The sequence below is a fragment of the Rana temporaria genome, chromosome 5, assembly GCF_905171775.1.
Source record: "Rana temporaria chromosome 5, aRanTem1.1, whole genome shotgun sequence".
Classification (NCBI taxonomy): domain Eukaryota; kingdom Metazoa; phylum Chordata; class Amphibia; order Anura; family Ranidae; genus Rana; species Rana temporaria.
In genome coordinates this window covers 246,499,359-246,515,586 of record NC_053493.1, presented here as the reverse complement: position 1 = coordinate 246,515,586, position 16,228 = coordinate 246,499,359, and the positions used below count along the sequence as shown (strand labels likewise).

The window sequence follows — 16,228 nt, the reverse complement described above, 5'->3', positions numbered from 1 at the left end:
TGATAGCTCTGCACTCTGTGTGTAACCCCCCTGAACTCTGCACTCTGTATGTAATGCAATCCTGGTATTTAATGCCCCTTTAATACCCTTCTACTGTTTGTGAAATCTGAACGGGGTCATGGTTGAGTTCCTGCACCTATTTTCTGAGAAAAAAAGCTCTGTATATAATATATATATATATATATATATATATATATATATATATATATATATATATATATATATATATATATATATATACACATACATACACACACACATATATATTAATAATAATAATAATAATAATAATAATAATATAGAAAATCAGAGCTGGTTGTCAGTTGAAATACAGATTTAAAAAATTCACTAAAATGCAAAAATTAGCATTTATGTATAAACGTTTTATACTGAAAGGAGCATTTTTCATTAAAACCCAACACTAACTTTTCTTTTAGTCAAGTCCGTTTTTTGACATTTGAAATTTTCCCAACAAGAATAAACATTAAACACCTTTTTAAGCTAAGTGAAAGCAGGACCTTTATCCTATTTTATTTCTGTGTGGACCACAACAGGGGTTGTCTTAGTGATTGTCCTGTCTTGGATAGTACAGGGAAAGCCCTCAATGAACAGACAAATGCTAAAGTATTACTTGGACAGTAAAAGGAGATCTCCTCAACGGAGAAACCAATGCTAAAGTATTACTTGGACAGTAAAAGGAGATCTCCTCAACGGAGAAACCAATGCTAAAGTATTACTTGGATAGTAAAAGGAGATCCATCAATGGGGAGACCAATGCTAAGGTATACTTGGATAGTAAAAGGAAATCTCAATGGGGAGACCAATGCTAAAGTATTACTTGGATAGTAAAAGGAAATCTCCTCAATGGAGAAACCAATTCTAAAGTATACTTGGACAGTAAAAGCATATCCATCAATGGGGAGACCAATGCTAAAGTATACTTGGACAGTAAAAGGAAATCTCCTCAATGGGGAGACCAATGCTAAAAGTATACTTGGACAGTAAAAGGAAATCTCCTCAATGGGGAGACCAATGCTAAAGTATACTTGGACAGTAAAAGGAATTATCAATGGGGTCACAAATGTTAAAGTATACTTAGACAGCATTTTGAACCTTTCCCCCCAGCATCTGAAACTGGAAAAGAAAAAAGTTGCATGGAGTAGGTTTAAAAGGTTTTCTGTGGAAAAACATTTACCAGAAGCACTTTGACTCTCCTGTCAAAGAAAATTAGTCAGACACTTTAGGGAAATGATTACTATGATTTTCCAATCACTGTATAATGCTCAAGAGAACCCAAGTTTGAAGGAGATACATCCAAGTCTAGAAAGCCTACATTGTAGTCATTTCATGTATTGACCTACGAAGAAGAAATCTAGTCGGAGACTTGGTCAATACAATAACAAATACACATTGGAATATGTATGTAAAAAAACGTATATAGTTAATATAGTTACACCTAGAAAAGTAAAGCCTAAATTCTTATGGTGGGACCAAATACACAAAGCCAGTTTGTCCAGTACTACCTTTGTAACAGATCCACTGATAGCGTCCTGTGAACAGGAGAGTCTTCACACTTTATTAACAATAAGCCAGATATTCTACATTTAACACATGTGAAACAGAGCCTGTGAAACGCATTCTGAGGGAGTTGCTACCCCGAGAAATGGTGATTCACAGCAATGCACGCTGTGGACTAATACAGGATTCGTTTACAGGGGTGGAGGCAGGTATATTACTCACAGCAATAAATACAAAAGCTATCTGTATGGGAGGGATGATGTAATGCTTTATAAAAAGTGTACCATCATAAAAGGTACAAAGATCTTCTACTACAGTGTCTTAGACAACTTGAGTGTTACTTGGTTCAAGTAAGTAAGTCCATGCTAACAATTGTTAGCATGGACCACTGCTTTTGGCATGGCAATACTTTATTCACCATTAGATTAACCGAAGATCGAAGTAGTGAACTAAGATTGACCCACTCTCGGTCTTTATGCTTCACATGTTTGCATTATCACCCTCCTTTGTCCCAGAAAGTCATCAAGTTTGGAATGGAGCTATGCTGAAAGCAGAAGACCAGATATTAGTTACCATCAGAGCCGGAATTCCCAATAGGCACTGTAGGCATGTGTCTACTGGCAACCGCCCTAGAGGAGTGCCAATCTGTACGTTTTTTTTTTTTAACATTGCAGAGCGTCAGCGCCAGTAACATAAGGTAGCTTTGGCAGCTGTTAGGGCACCCGGGTGGGCCATCCACACAAAAAGAACAGACTGCGGCGGCTGGCCACAGTGAGAGAGGAACACAAGCTATGGATAGCGATTTTCCCCCTCCACCTCCATCCAAGAGGCAGAGCCTACTGCTAGGCACACATTTTGATTGGCCAACACTCAGGGAGGAGGTGTGGTTTGGCCTTACAAGTGAAGACACGCAGAGAGAGAGGCGAGTGTGCCATGTAGCCTGTGGACTCTGACTGATTGTACTAATCTGTTATTCCCAGACATCATACCACATTACACTACAGGTCATATACCCCAACATCCAGAGAGTCTCTTTTGTCATTAAGAATGAGGGGAGGTACAGGGTCAGGGATGAAGATGAGGATGTTGGGGATGAGGATAAGTGATTATGGATAGAGGTTGCTGGAGGAATGAGGATGGTGATGGAAAGAGAGATGAAGTTGGATCATGTGGTGATAATAGATGAATGAGCACATAGAAAATACAAAGGATGAGGATGATCCTTTTTATATTGTAAAGCGCTGCGTATATCAATAATGGTTGGGTTACAAAGCAGAGAGGGATGAGGGTGTTTCTAAAAAGGGATAGGGATGATTATGGAGAGGGAAGTTGGCGAGAAGGATGAGGATAGATGTGAAATACAAATCCAGGGATGATGATGATGGAGTTACATTGTGGAGAAGGATGAGGATTTTGCAAAAGTTAACTTTTAATGGTTTCATAACTCATTTGAAACTTGTAATACTTACTTTATTTTTGATTAAAAATATTTTCTCAAGAAATAGAAAAGGTCTTTTCTTTTACGGTCTTTTTTTTCTTTTTCTTGGAGGGATAGAATTCTCTGCCTATAGGCTCTCGATGTGTAAATTTGGTCCTGGTTACTATATCATTTGTATTTACACAACAATCCGCTAAACATCACATACTATACAATTTAAAAAGGTACCAGATGAAAAATCGTAGGTTTAGGGTAGCAAGTTCACATTATGATGGTTTTCCGGCTTCTGTACTTACAGAAAATGCAGGGAAAAGGTCCTTTCGCCTTTCCCAAAAACACAGACGTAGGGAACCGCACAGCGCCCAGCACGGGAAACCGCATTGCAATTTGCAGTGCGTGGCAACCCCACACATCTGCTAAACAGCAGTGCATTTTTTTATAGAGGGTGCGGGAAAGTGTAATGCTAGCCTAAAAGTCTGAATCTGACTGGTGCTGGGGAAATAACTGCAATTCTTAACATGTTCATACATAAGGCCTTAACTTAAGTACCTGCAGTGGAATGTTGTTAAAGAGTCAATTAACTTACATACATTGCTTCCTCCTTTGGAGATCTTCTTTCATCTGGTCACTGACAGACTTTGAAATATGCCATTTTATTAGGTGAATTGTTTTATTTTCACGTGTGTTGATGTGAGAGGAGCCATTTTCTCCTTAAAAGGAGTTGTAAAGTCTCTGAACCCGATCTTTCCAGCGACAATAACAAGCCCAGCAGCTCCAGCCACTGTCTCTGATCCTCATTGGATAGAATGATAGCAGCAGGGGCCGAGTCCTGCTGTCTGTGTCAATAGACGCAGACAGCAGGACTGGGGAGCGCGCCAGCACGAGTTTCCCCATGGAATGCAGCTCTCTGTGGGGGCACTCAAAAAGGAGGAGCCATGGGTGCCACCGAGGGACCCCTGAAAAGGAGGATTAGGGCCTCTCTGTGCAAAACCCTTAGGCCAAATCTCTTTTTGGTCCCTCTTCTCCTCTGGGTCACAGGAGTACACTTAGTTCTGCAGTCCTGTAACCCAGAGCGGGCTAAAGTCCACTATCAGCCAACGTCACCCAGCTGCTCCAGACTCTGGAGGGATCCTAACTTCAATGGTGGGATCTACCCAGATGCCCAACTGGCAGTTGGCTCAGCCTCTCAGCGTGGCACTGAAGGCCTGAGCCAGCCGCTCCAGCCCCCTCCACAGTCCGAAACTCCAGTGAGAGCTGAAGAGGCAGAGCAGAGAGTCGGTTACAGAGTCACTGCTCTACGCTCACTAAAAACTGAGAACGGAGCAATCAGCTGTGCCTGATTGCTCAGTTCTCGGTCTTAGAGGTGGTGGGGGAATCAATGCTATATCCACATAGGCGAGTAGAAGATTGTTTTTTGCAATTACGCACTTCTCTTTTATTAGAAACACGCTAGAAATAACCTAAATTCAATGTGAAAATTAAGATAGGATCTTACATTTTGAGCATAGCTACACTAGGTTATATCAGTTCACTGTGAAGTTTCTGGGGCTTTATTATCAAACATTCTAGTGAAAATGATGTAAAGTGTATTCGTCTGCCAGTATTAGACAGGTGTAGGAAATAAGCAGGATGTGGGAGTTATGGAAGCCTTTCCTACAAAAGGTTACAGTGCATGTTGATTTTGGTTTAAGACCTTGATCATATATTATGCAGAGCACAGTTTTGTGTTTTAAACAGCTTGTAATTATAAAAAAAAAGGCATACTTTATGGTTTAGTTACCATTGAAGCATTATGTCAAAACTTATATCAGGGAGTGGTTAAAACTCCTGTAGATATTTATTTATATTTTCTTTGTAAATTATTTTTTATTATTTCGTTTCATACAATACAGATTACAACAAGCCACCCAACGTGGACAGCAACCGGCCAAAAGAGTGCCGGCTTATACAATAAAGAAAAAAAAAAAAAAAAGATATTTCCCTTTGAATACCTTTCCCTGATACACAACAGGAAATTAAAGAAGATTTCTCAAAAGCATAGAAAGAGTAGCCCTATATTACAACTAGGGTTGTCCCGATACCACTTTTTTAGGACCGAGTACAAGTACCGATACTTTTTTTCAAGTAGTCGCCGATACCGAATACCGATACTTTTTTTTAATGTCATGTGACCGTTTTCAAACCACAATACAGACCAAAGATATTTTCTTTAGAATTATGAAGAACTGGTACATCATGGTGTGGGGCTGTTTTTTAGCATACGGTACTGGAAAACTACATATCATTGAAGGAGTGATCACTGTCAGTGCAGCTCATCGGTGCCAGTGCCCAAAAGTGCAGCTAGCCAGTGCCACCTATCAGTGCAGATCAGTGCCCATTAGTGCATCAGTGCAGGGAGGCAGCTTATTAGTGCATCTCATCAGTGCCACCCAATCAATGCCAGTGCCACCTATCAGTGCCATCCATTTATGAGTGCCATTCAATCAATGCCAGTGCCACCTATCAGTGCCATCCAATGGTGCCATCCAATTTGTGTTCGATGTCACAAAAAAAAAAAAAAAAAAAAGTATTCTATTTTGGTATCGGGAGTATTTGCGCGAGTACGAGTACTAGCGCAAATACTCGGTATCTGTACCGATACCGATACTGGTATCGGTATCTGGATAACCCTAATTACAACCCCAGTTCCATAAAAGTTGGGACACAGTGGGAACACCTAAAACAAAAATGCAAAATGTTTTGCAATCTCTTAAACCCATATTTGAAAATGTTTTCTATTGTGAATAAAATATGGGTTTAGGACAGGGGTCTCCAAACATTCTAAACAAAGGGCTGGTTTATTGTCCTTCAGACTCTTGAAGGGCCAGACTTTGGCCAGCGGGGAGTGGAAATTTTCCTGGCATCAGTGGAACTAAACATATGGTATTAGGGGGAGAAATAGTGCCCCATCGTTGGTATCATAGAGAGGAATGGTGCCCCATTAAGGTGTCAGTGGGAGAAATGGTGCTCCACTGTCGGTGTCAGATGTCAGAATAGTGTCTCGCATCAGTGGGAGGGATACTGCCCCAATGGCTGGATAAAGGCAAGCAAAGGGCCACATCTGGCCCTCGGGCCGCAGTTTGGAGACCACTGGTTTAGGAGATTGCAAATCATTGCATTCTGTTTTTATTTACACAGCCTCCAAACTTTTTTGGAATTGGGGTTGTACATACTCCTGAACTTTGTTTTAATGCCCCGTACACTCGATCGGAATTTCCGTCGGGATTCCGTCTTGCATACCAAATTCCGACCGTCCAAAACGTGGCGACGTACAAACACTACGACGAGCCGAGAAAAATGAAGTTCAATGCTTCAGAGCATGCGTCGACTTGATTCTGAGCATGCGTGTTTTTCATACAGACGAACGTAATTTTTGATAGAATTTTTTTCCATCTGAAAAAAAGAGAATGTGTTCTCTAAGTCCGTCAGAATTTCCCATGGGATTACTCCGATGGAGCACACACACGGTCCGAATATCCGATGGAAAAAGTCAGACGGAATTTTTTCATCGGAAATTCCCATTGTGTGTACAAGGCATTAGACATAACAGGCAATGCAGTTGCTACAAGGCCTGTGGCACAGGGGGATGTAGGCTGTCCTGCTGCACAGTGAAGTAAACCGGTTGCAGTAGCAATTTGACAAAATGTATCTACATGATGTTTGGGAACCTGTGTAAGATTGCTTTGAAATTCATTAGACTTCTAGATTACTGAAATAGAGATCTTTCAAATGGAGGTGGAGCCATTGGGACACTTTAAACGTTCATAGGGGTTGATTTACCAAAGGCAAATATACTGTTCACTGCAATTGCACTCACAAGTGCAGTTGCTCAAGATCTGAGGGAAGCTCTAAAATAAGGGGAAGCTCTGCTGATTTTTATAATCCAATCAATTTTCCCTTGCATGTTCCCCTCAGATCTAGAGCAAGTGCACAGACTATTTGCCTTTAGTAAATCAACCCCATAGTTCTAGTCCCACACAAAATTGAGGGGAAATTCCATCTTAGATAATTGACCTTTCTTGGGTTCTTTCTTCCCTAATTCACCTGTTTCAAGACAAAAGAAAAAAAAATGTCCTTCCTGCAAAAGTGTGTGATGACCTGTCCACCCTTGTGGCCCGTACACGCGATCCGAAAATCATACGAAAATGGTTGTCCGAAAAAGAACCGTACGATCTTCAGATCGTGTGTACACTAGTACACTACTTTCGAGAGCCGATCACGAGAGTTCATCCGATATCATTCGATCTGACCAGCGTGAAAACTTTCCTCGTACGATACCAGATCGTACGATTTTCGTTTAGTCAGTATAGTTGTCGTTCGAAAATGCAATACAAATACTTTACAACACAACATCACTTCCGATTTTTTTTCTTTCTGTCGTACGGGAATTTGTGACTTTAGTAACCTATTCAATTTTTACTTGCGACTATTAAGCGAAAAAAGTCGTGTGTACGGGCCATTAGGCAACAAGATTGACTGGTGGAACCATAAACAAATGCTGTCTGCCTGGCAGAACACTTCTAATGGACAAGAAAGGGAGGGAGGAGATGATTGATGCCTACAAGACCACTTATCTAATGGCAAGAATAGTTATCAGGACAGCTTTTCTAACCTAGCCGATTAACCTTTTGCACAGACAATGGCTGTAGAGTGGAGTTACAGGCACCATTGTCTTTTACACAACCTGGTCAAAAATGGCTAGTCGAAGTAATCTTTTGACCACTGCAAATTTCTGACTCCCTGATTTGAAACCACAATGCTCTTTCTAGGTCAGTGTCTAAAAATATTGACGCTACAGCAGCATGACAGTTGAACAAAAAAAAAACATTTTCAAAAGGGCAGGGTCTCCAAAAAGGTAGCCTTCAAACCTTGATCAGCAAAAGTTTTCAATCTCCATGATCATCTTCATATGTTGCTCACAATAGCATTTTTCAAGGTTCCTTGCAGGTTTTACAGCTCATTCTGATATTTGGTGACTTGTCTTGATTGTAGTAATGCCCTGTACACACGATCTGTCCATCCGATGAAAACGGTCTGATGGACCGTTTTCATCGGTTAACCGATGAAATGGACTGATGGTCCGTCGCGCCTACACACCATCGGTTAAAAAAAACGATCGTGTCAGAACGCGGTGACGTAAAACACAACGACGTGCTGAAAAAAACGAAGTTCAATGCTTCCAAGCATGCGTAGACTTGATTCTGAGCATGCGTGGATTTTTAACCGATGGACGTGCCTACAAACGATCGTTTTTTTTCTATCGGTTAGGTATCCAACGATTAAATTTAAAACAAGATTGCTTTTTTTTAACCTATAGATAATTAACCGATGGGGCCCACACACGATCGGTTTGGTCCGATGAAAACGGTCCATCAGACCGTTCTCATCGGTTTGACCGATGGTGTGTACGCGGCATTACCCTTTCCATGGCATTTCTTTGCTGACCACATCAATAAATCGTAGTCACAATCTCATTTCCTGAAATGGTTGTAACCACCAACCACCACTAGCTTAGACATTTTATTTATATTGTTTACTCGGGTTTATATTGATGCCATTTTTATTTAAAAGCTACCTGAGATTCAAGATTATAACATTTTGGTTTTGTCCATGCTGGGAATTTCTCAAGCATCACAGAATCTGTAAAAGCCAGTGAACAAAGATCACATTCCAGTTTCATTACGATAGAGCTAGTTAGTGATACATTAAAAAGTTCAATGTGCTGAACTAAGCACATTAGAGGATTGTTGTGCGTAAAACTGAAAGTGGTTGCTATAGCAGTGGTAAAAGCCTTGGAAACATTGCTTTATTCAGTTACCGCAACTCAAAAAACTGCACATCTTTTAACTTTGCATCCCATAGTCACAACGTTTTCAAAACAAAGAAAAGTGGCTTGAGATTTAGTGCAGTCCATTTTGCCTTGGACACATTCTTTTGTTAGAGGCGGGGAGGGCGAGTACTGTCCTGGAATGTAAGGTCGCCCTACCAGCAGCAACACATTCAGAAGGAAAGATCATTCAAAACATCCAGAGATTAAATTACTTCCAAACACGTGGGGGTTGGGTAAGTAAGACAAGTGAAATAAACTGCCCTACCTGACATCAAGGAACTTCTAAAATCCTTTATGCTGAAGAATTTTTTCAGCAGCTTTTGCAAAGAAATTAAGAATCTCTGTTCATGTTTTGGAATAGAAAAGGTTTTCCTGAGCTTGGTTATACATTTGCAGCAGACATGTAAATGCATGTAGTTTACTCGTTTTATAATTATTATTGGTAGGTAATAAAGTAACGTTTCTGAGCGGGCTGGTTTTTGTTTCACTTTTTTATTCTTGAATATTTGTTTTGTTTTTTTATTCTTGAATATTTGTTTTGTTTTTTTATTCTTGAATATTTGTTTTGTTTTTTTTATTCTTGAATATATGGTTATCGATTGTACCACACAAACACACCCACACACGATGCGGCACAAGACAACCTATCATCTAACAATTTCTTTGGGAATGGCATGAAAACTTTTTATTGGGGCGATAAGGTCTGTGACTTAAAGGGGTTGTAAAGGTTCATTTTTTATTTTCTAAATAAGTTCCTTTAGACCCCTTTCACATTGAGGAGTTTTTCAGGCGGTACAGCACTAAAAATAGCGCTGCTATCCCGTCTGAAAAACTCCTTCACTGCAGACTCAAAGTGAAAGCCCGAGGGCTTTCACACTGAGGCAATGCGCTGGCGGGAGACAAAAAAATCAACTGTCAGCAGCATCTTTGGAGCGGTGAGAGGAGCAGCATGTATACCGCTCCTTCCCATTGAAAACAATGGGAAACCGCAGCAATACCGCCCGCAATGCACCTCACCTATAGAGGTGCATTGCAGGCGGTATTAACCCTTTATCGGCCGCTAGCGGGGGTTAATACCGCACCGCTAGCGGATGATTCCCGCGGCAATCCCGGCGGTATAGCGCCGCTATTTTTAGCATCGTTATACCGCCACCGCGGCTCCTGCCCCAGTCTGAAAGGGGCCTAAAGTAAGCTTGCCCCCGTCATCCATGGGGGTTAGTCAGCCAGAACAGCTTACTGAGGAGGAACAGGAAGTGAGAAATTCAGACAAAGAAAACAAAGAAAAAAAAAACATTTAGAAGAAGGGAAATCGAAGGAAAAGGTAAGTGCAATGTGCTAGCTGAAAAGGAACCTATTTAGAAAATAAAAAACAAACCTTTACAACCCGTTTAAGCGATTAAGCTATTTATTTATTAGCATTATTGTTAGTTTTGTCCAAGTCTCTGCTCATAAAAAAAAAATATATTGTCCAAAAAACACAATGGATATGCATGTTCAGAATTTTTATATTCTCGTGGGTATGATCAACTTAAAATCTATACCTACTACAAATGCATGGCTTGCCATGCAAGCCTACACCGGCACAATTAGAACTAAATATCCAGAAGAATCTAACCAGATGATATAGGACCCCAAAACAGGAATATTTTTTTTTTCCATATAAAATACAGTATTTATTGTGCAGAATAATCATTTTGACACGTTGGAAGAAAATAAATCGGCTTCTCCTTTATTTTAGTAAACAGGCCCTCCTAGGGTCGGGTATCAGCAGAGGGCAATTTAGTAGCTTTAATGGCCAATCCACCAAAAGCTTCCATTCACACCTGAGCCATTTGGAGCACATTTGCAGAAGTACTTCAGATTTCCATGTTATTTTATTTTAGATGTTCACATCCAAGCATGTTCTGTCAGTTGTGTGCGTTTTTTGGTCTCAATACAAGTACCTAATAAATCGGCTCCTCCTAGTACCTAGCTTTCCATTGAAAAAAGCGCAACTACCAACCAAAGATGCCACTGCTAAACTATGTGTAGAGCATTAAACCAAGGACTCATGCCGCGTACACACGATCATTTTTCGGCATGAAAAAAACAACGTTTTTTTCGGCATGTAGAAAAAACGTTTTTTCCAACTTCATCATTAAAACGACGTTGCCCACACACCATCATTTTTAAAAAATGCTCTAGCAAAGCGCGGTGACGTACAACGGCACTATAAAGGGGAAGTTCCATTCGGATGATGCCACCATTGGGGCTGCTTTAGCTAATTTCCTGTTAGTAAAAGACGATTCGCGCTTTTCTGTCTGTTACAGCGTGATGAATGTGCTTACTCCAATACGAATAGTAGTTTTACCAGAACGAGCGCTCCCGTCTCATAACTTGCTTCTGAGCATGCGCGGGTTTTTAACGTCGTTTTAGCCCACGCACGATCATTTTTTACAACCCGAAAAACGACATTATTTAAAACGTTGTTAAAAAATGCAGCATGTTCAAAAAACATTGAAGCCCACACACCATCATTTTAAATGACATTTTTAAAAACGTCGTTTTTTTCATGCCGAAAAATGATTGTGTGTACGCGGCATCAGGTTTTAGAAAGAACAACAAAATGCAACATGACTCATGAGTTTCTCTAAATAAAAGTAGACCTGTCCTTCACATTGTCTAATGTCTACTGTGAATCATATGCAACAAAGTCTGCACATTTGTCTCATAGTTGTGGGAGTGCTTCATATCTTGTGGGAAAAGGAGAGATACAGGAAACCTGCCAAACCTCCAACACACTATCTGCCCTGTGAGGAAGCCTAGAGCAAGATAAAAAATTCCTCTGTCTGCTTAGCAGCTCCTCAGAAAGGCCTTGTGATCTCAAAACAGTGGTCACCTGACCAGCAGGTTTTACCTAGACAGGGAGGGGAGGGCAAGTTGGCTCTTGGGAACAAAAGAATCACCACCTTCAGTGTATCAGTGATAAACCATACATGTAAAATGAAATGAGCAGGTCTGCTGAAAATTTAAGTGGTCCTGGCAGTTTTTCTAGCTAGAACATAGAAAGACTGATATGTAAACAATCGCTTAAAGTGGAAATTCCAGTCACCGCCTAACTTATGTTAAAACAGTCCCCTCCTCTTCCTAACACATATTCTGAATAACCTGTGTAAGAAAGATCTGTATACTTACCCATTTTCAGGCTGGTCCAGTCACATGATCTCTCCTATGTCAGCCAGTGGCAGCTGCAGGGGAGGGGAGAGATCTACTGCTCAACAATGGCTAGTAATGCTTGGGTGTAGTGATGTCACCCATAGGCTTCAATGGCCTATCTGTTGTCGACGCTCCCTCTCCCCTGCAGCACCAATGGCTGACACATGGCTGGTCACCTTTGGATAGAGAGTTAAGATTACATAACACCTCCCTCTCTGCACCATAACAGAAAGAGGTGTTTTGTAGTCCACGAAGATGACAGGAAAAATGCTCACAACAACAGTCTACAGGCAGCGAGTACAAAAAGGTATCATTCACAAGATTTCTGGCTGGATAAAAAGCTATTTTTGGTCGAACAAATAAAACAGAACACTTCCAATGGTATATTAACAAGCCCAAAAGGAAACAAATAAGAGAAGCATATTCTTAAAGCGGGAGTTCACCCATTTGTAAAAAAAAAAATGTTCTCCCCTTAGCTTCCTGCTCGTTCGGTCTAGGGGAATCGGCTATTTGTATTAAAATATGAGCAGTACTTACCCGTTTTCGAGCTGCATCTTCTTCCGTCGCTTCCGGGTATGGGTCTTCGGGAGCGGGCGTTCCTTCTTGATTGACAGTCTTCCGAGAGGCTTCCGACGGTCGCATCCATCGCGTCACTCGTAGCCGAAAGAAGCCGAACGTCGGTGCGGCTCTATACTGCGCCTGCGCACCGACGTTCGGCTTCTTTCGGAAAATCGTGACGCGATGGATGCGACCGTCGGAAGCCTCTCGGAAGCCTGTCAATCAAGAAGGAACGCCCATTCCCGAAGCCCATACCCGGAAGCGACGGAGAGGATGCATCTCGTAAACGGGTAAGTACTGCACATATTTTAAAATAAATAGCCGATTCCCCTAGTAAAAACGAGCAGGAATCTAAGGGGGAAAAGTGCCCTCTAAGGGTGAACCCCCGCTTTAAGAGTTCACATACAATTTCCAAAGTGACATAGAAGAATTATTTTAAGAGCCCTTTCCCACTGGGGCCGCCATGCGGCAGCAGTAAAGCGCTGTTTGTTTTAGCGGGGCTTTACCGCTGTTTAAGCAGTGCTTTTTGGCCACTAGCAGGGCACTTTTAACCTCTGTTAGCGGTCGAAGGGGTTAAAAGCGCCCATGTTGCAGTGCTTTTGGAGAACTTTTTAGGGTCTTTGGAGGCGCTGCCCATTAATTTCAATGGGCAGGGCGTTTTGGGAGCACTGTATACAGCGCTCCCAAGCCTCCTCAAAGATGCTGCTTGCAGGACTTTTCCCAACGTCCCGAAAGGGTACCACCCCCATGTGAAAAGTCACACTGCGATGAATAGGGGGTAGTTTTCAGACGCTTTGCAGGCGCTATTTCTAGCGCTAAAACACCTGAGAACCGCCTCAGTGTGAAAGGGGTCTAAAAGAAGGCTGAACTACAAGTTTATTTTTTGTACACCTGCTGTTCCTGTACATGGGTAGGTACAGTATGCAGCTACTGAGTGTATAATCCATTTATACTGCAGCTTGTGTAACATATACATGTAAATTCCTGATCATTGATGTATACACATGCAAATACTCATCTAAAATAATTAGCTGAATTGGCAGAACCTGTTTATATACCGGTGTACAGGAAGGAAGGGGATGAACAGTCAATGCACACAAATGGTTTGCCTTTTGTGTGAGGTGAAAAGCCAGAGAGAAGCACTGCAGGTTCTGCTACTATTGGCAGTTTTGTCAAGCTGGTTGATGCCGACAGGGGCGAGCTGTCACCGATAACCCGTCTTCCATCTTTACGCTTCTTCCTTCCAGGGTTTGCGGACTCAGGCTGTATGAGCGGCCGGAGCCGCAATGATGTCACTCATGCACATGTAAGTGGGAGTTACTGTTTACGGCACAGGACTCTGAAGGAATGGTCCGGGTGGCCTTCCTTCAGAGTGCATTTGCGCTGGTGATGTCACCGACTGCATGTACAGTAAATATCTCCTAAACGGTGCCTGTGTAGGAGATATTTACAGTACCTATAGGTAAGCCTAGTATAGGCTTACCTATAGGTAAAATTAATCTATGGAAGTTTACTCCCACTTTAAAATATCAGTAGATTGTAAAGCCCTTCAGAATTTACATTTATAAGGCTCAAAAGTAACAAGATACAACCTAAAATGGGTATGACTGCACTGGACCACTTTGTTTAAAGTAAACCTGTACTAAGAGTAAAGAGACTGCCGATGCTAAAATCCTTCTGGAAATGCTTTTTCCCTGGCTTTAAATAATTTCAAAGTCACCGATACAGAACAAGCATGCAGAAATAAACGCCTCTTTCACATGGGGCGTATTATACCATATGCCCGTGCAGAGCCATATTTACCCAAATGGAAATACACGGGTGTTTTGTGCATCCCCGTGCAGGCTGACCAATATTGACATCTGTGTGGATGCGGGAGCGTGTGCCAGAACTCACGCTATCTGCATTCTGGGATACACATCTGCACCCACACAGATGTCATATTGGAACACAGTGGCTGCATCCATGTAGCCGCTATGTCCCAATAGACATGAATGGATTTGCCTACACGGTATTGTACATCCCGTGTGAATGAGACCTAAAGCAGGCCATACACAGTGTGAAACCTTTCCTGCAACCACAGGTTGCAGGAAATAAATTTGCACAGTTCACCTATCAACACATACAGTGCTGACGGGGGAATCAGCAATTGTCTTCTCCTGGCAGGGGAAGCCGTCCAAGCCAAGAAAGTGATGATTGCTAGCGGCTATAGTAGAGAATCCGGCAGGCTGGTTGTACCAAAGTTGATCCATCGATCAACTTGGTATATTCAGCCTGCACATTAACTGTTCGAATCTCAGCCAGTTCAGGCTGAACTGGCTGAGATTTGAACCGTGTATAGCCGACCTAAGACTGATCATATATTATACAATTTTCTAGTACAATTTTCCTTTAGATTTACCAATACCAAATAAATATGAGGTCAAACCTAAACAACACTTTCAATTTGTATCCAATCAGGTAGGCTCTTGCACTACATAGTTGATGGTAAACCTAAAGGAAATTGCACAGAAATTGTACAAGAACATTTGATAATGTATGGCCAGCTTAAGAACTACCGAGCAGCATATTTGTTCTGGGTCAGTTGCTTAGAAAGTATTGAAGCCAGAGGATCAACATGACAGCCGGGTAACTGATTCATTTAACAATGCCAGCCTTCATTCTTCCTACGGGTTTCTTTTCAAAATGTATGTGTATAGTATATGCATAACAATAGACAAACAAACAGACACAACACTATCTTTCTAGGCATGTTAATTGTGAGGTTTACAGGTGGCAAGACATTTCCTTGTTGCAAATCGAAACTTCTAAAATGATAATGCCTTACCCCCTGTGGAGATGGCATTCCCTGGTACTGTGTTGCTGCCTTCACATATTCCACAGCACACAATAAGTGCATGCAAATAATTACATTTTCATCAGCAATAAAAAGGAAATGTATAGCGTATTTGCAGTAAGCACATATTTGGATTACTGTATCATCGCAGAGTTTTCCTTTCGGTCATTTTTTTAATGCGTCATTTACTTTTTACATGCGCCATGAACCATGCTACTTACTGTTGGGGTAAATATGGAGATTTAGCAACTAGAGGGAGCTCTGTATTTCACTGCAGTCACTTACAGTAGCCTCCCTACCTAAGATATCAGTCCCATAGGTGCACTGTTTTCAGTGGACTGTCTGACCCATAGATTTACTACTCCTGATCAAAGTGCCAAAACACGACGAATGGGGTAAGATTTACTAAAACCGGTACCCTCAGAATCTGGTGCAGCTGTGCATGGTAGCCAATCAGCTTCTAACTTCAGCTTGTACAATTAAACTTTGAGAATAAATCCTGGAAGCCGATTGGTTTATATGCAGAGCTTGCACCTGATTTTGCACCGTGCAGTTTTAGTAAACAACCCACAATGTGTTGCACTACATATCTGTAAGCTGAGCCTGCGTATGCAACAACCAAACATGGCTGCTCCAATGTGCTTTGCAATGACAGCTTTGCTTAGATATAGGATATTGAAAGCATGAGCACTTTTCAATACTATAGATTAAGCGCACTCCTCGGAGAAAGGGAAACTTTCATCGCCCTAAAATCTTTTGGATCTTATGCATTCAGCACCCTCAATACGGAACTCACTGTCATCCATTGTTCAGG

General features: G+C 41.5%; 1 protein-coding gene across 5 annotated transcripts in view; it reads right to left on the bottom strand.

Annotated features, from left to right (window-relative positions):
* The window catches only part of LOC120940692 (desmoplakin), a 94,849-nt gene that overhangs the window by 62,306 nt on the left and 16,315 nt on the right, over positions 1-16,228 (bottom strand). The window contains exon 1 of one of the 5 annotated variants that reach the window (XM_040353682.1): positions 1,524-1,649. The exons of the other annotated variants lie outside the window; for them this stretch is intronic. The gene's annotated coding sequence lies outside the window, so the exon portion shown is untranslated. Of the gene's footprint in view, positions 1-1,523; positions 1,650-16,228 lie in introns of those variants that run through there. 5 annotated transcript variants of the gene reach the window in all.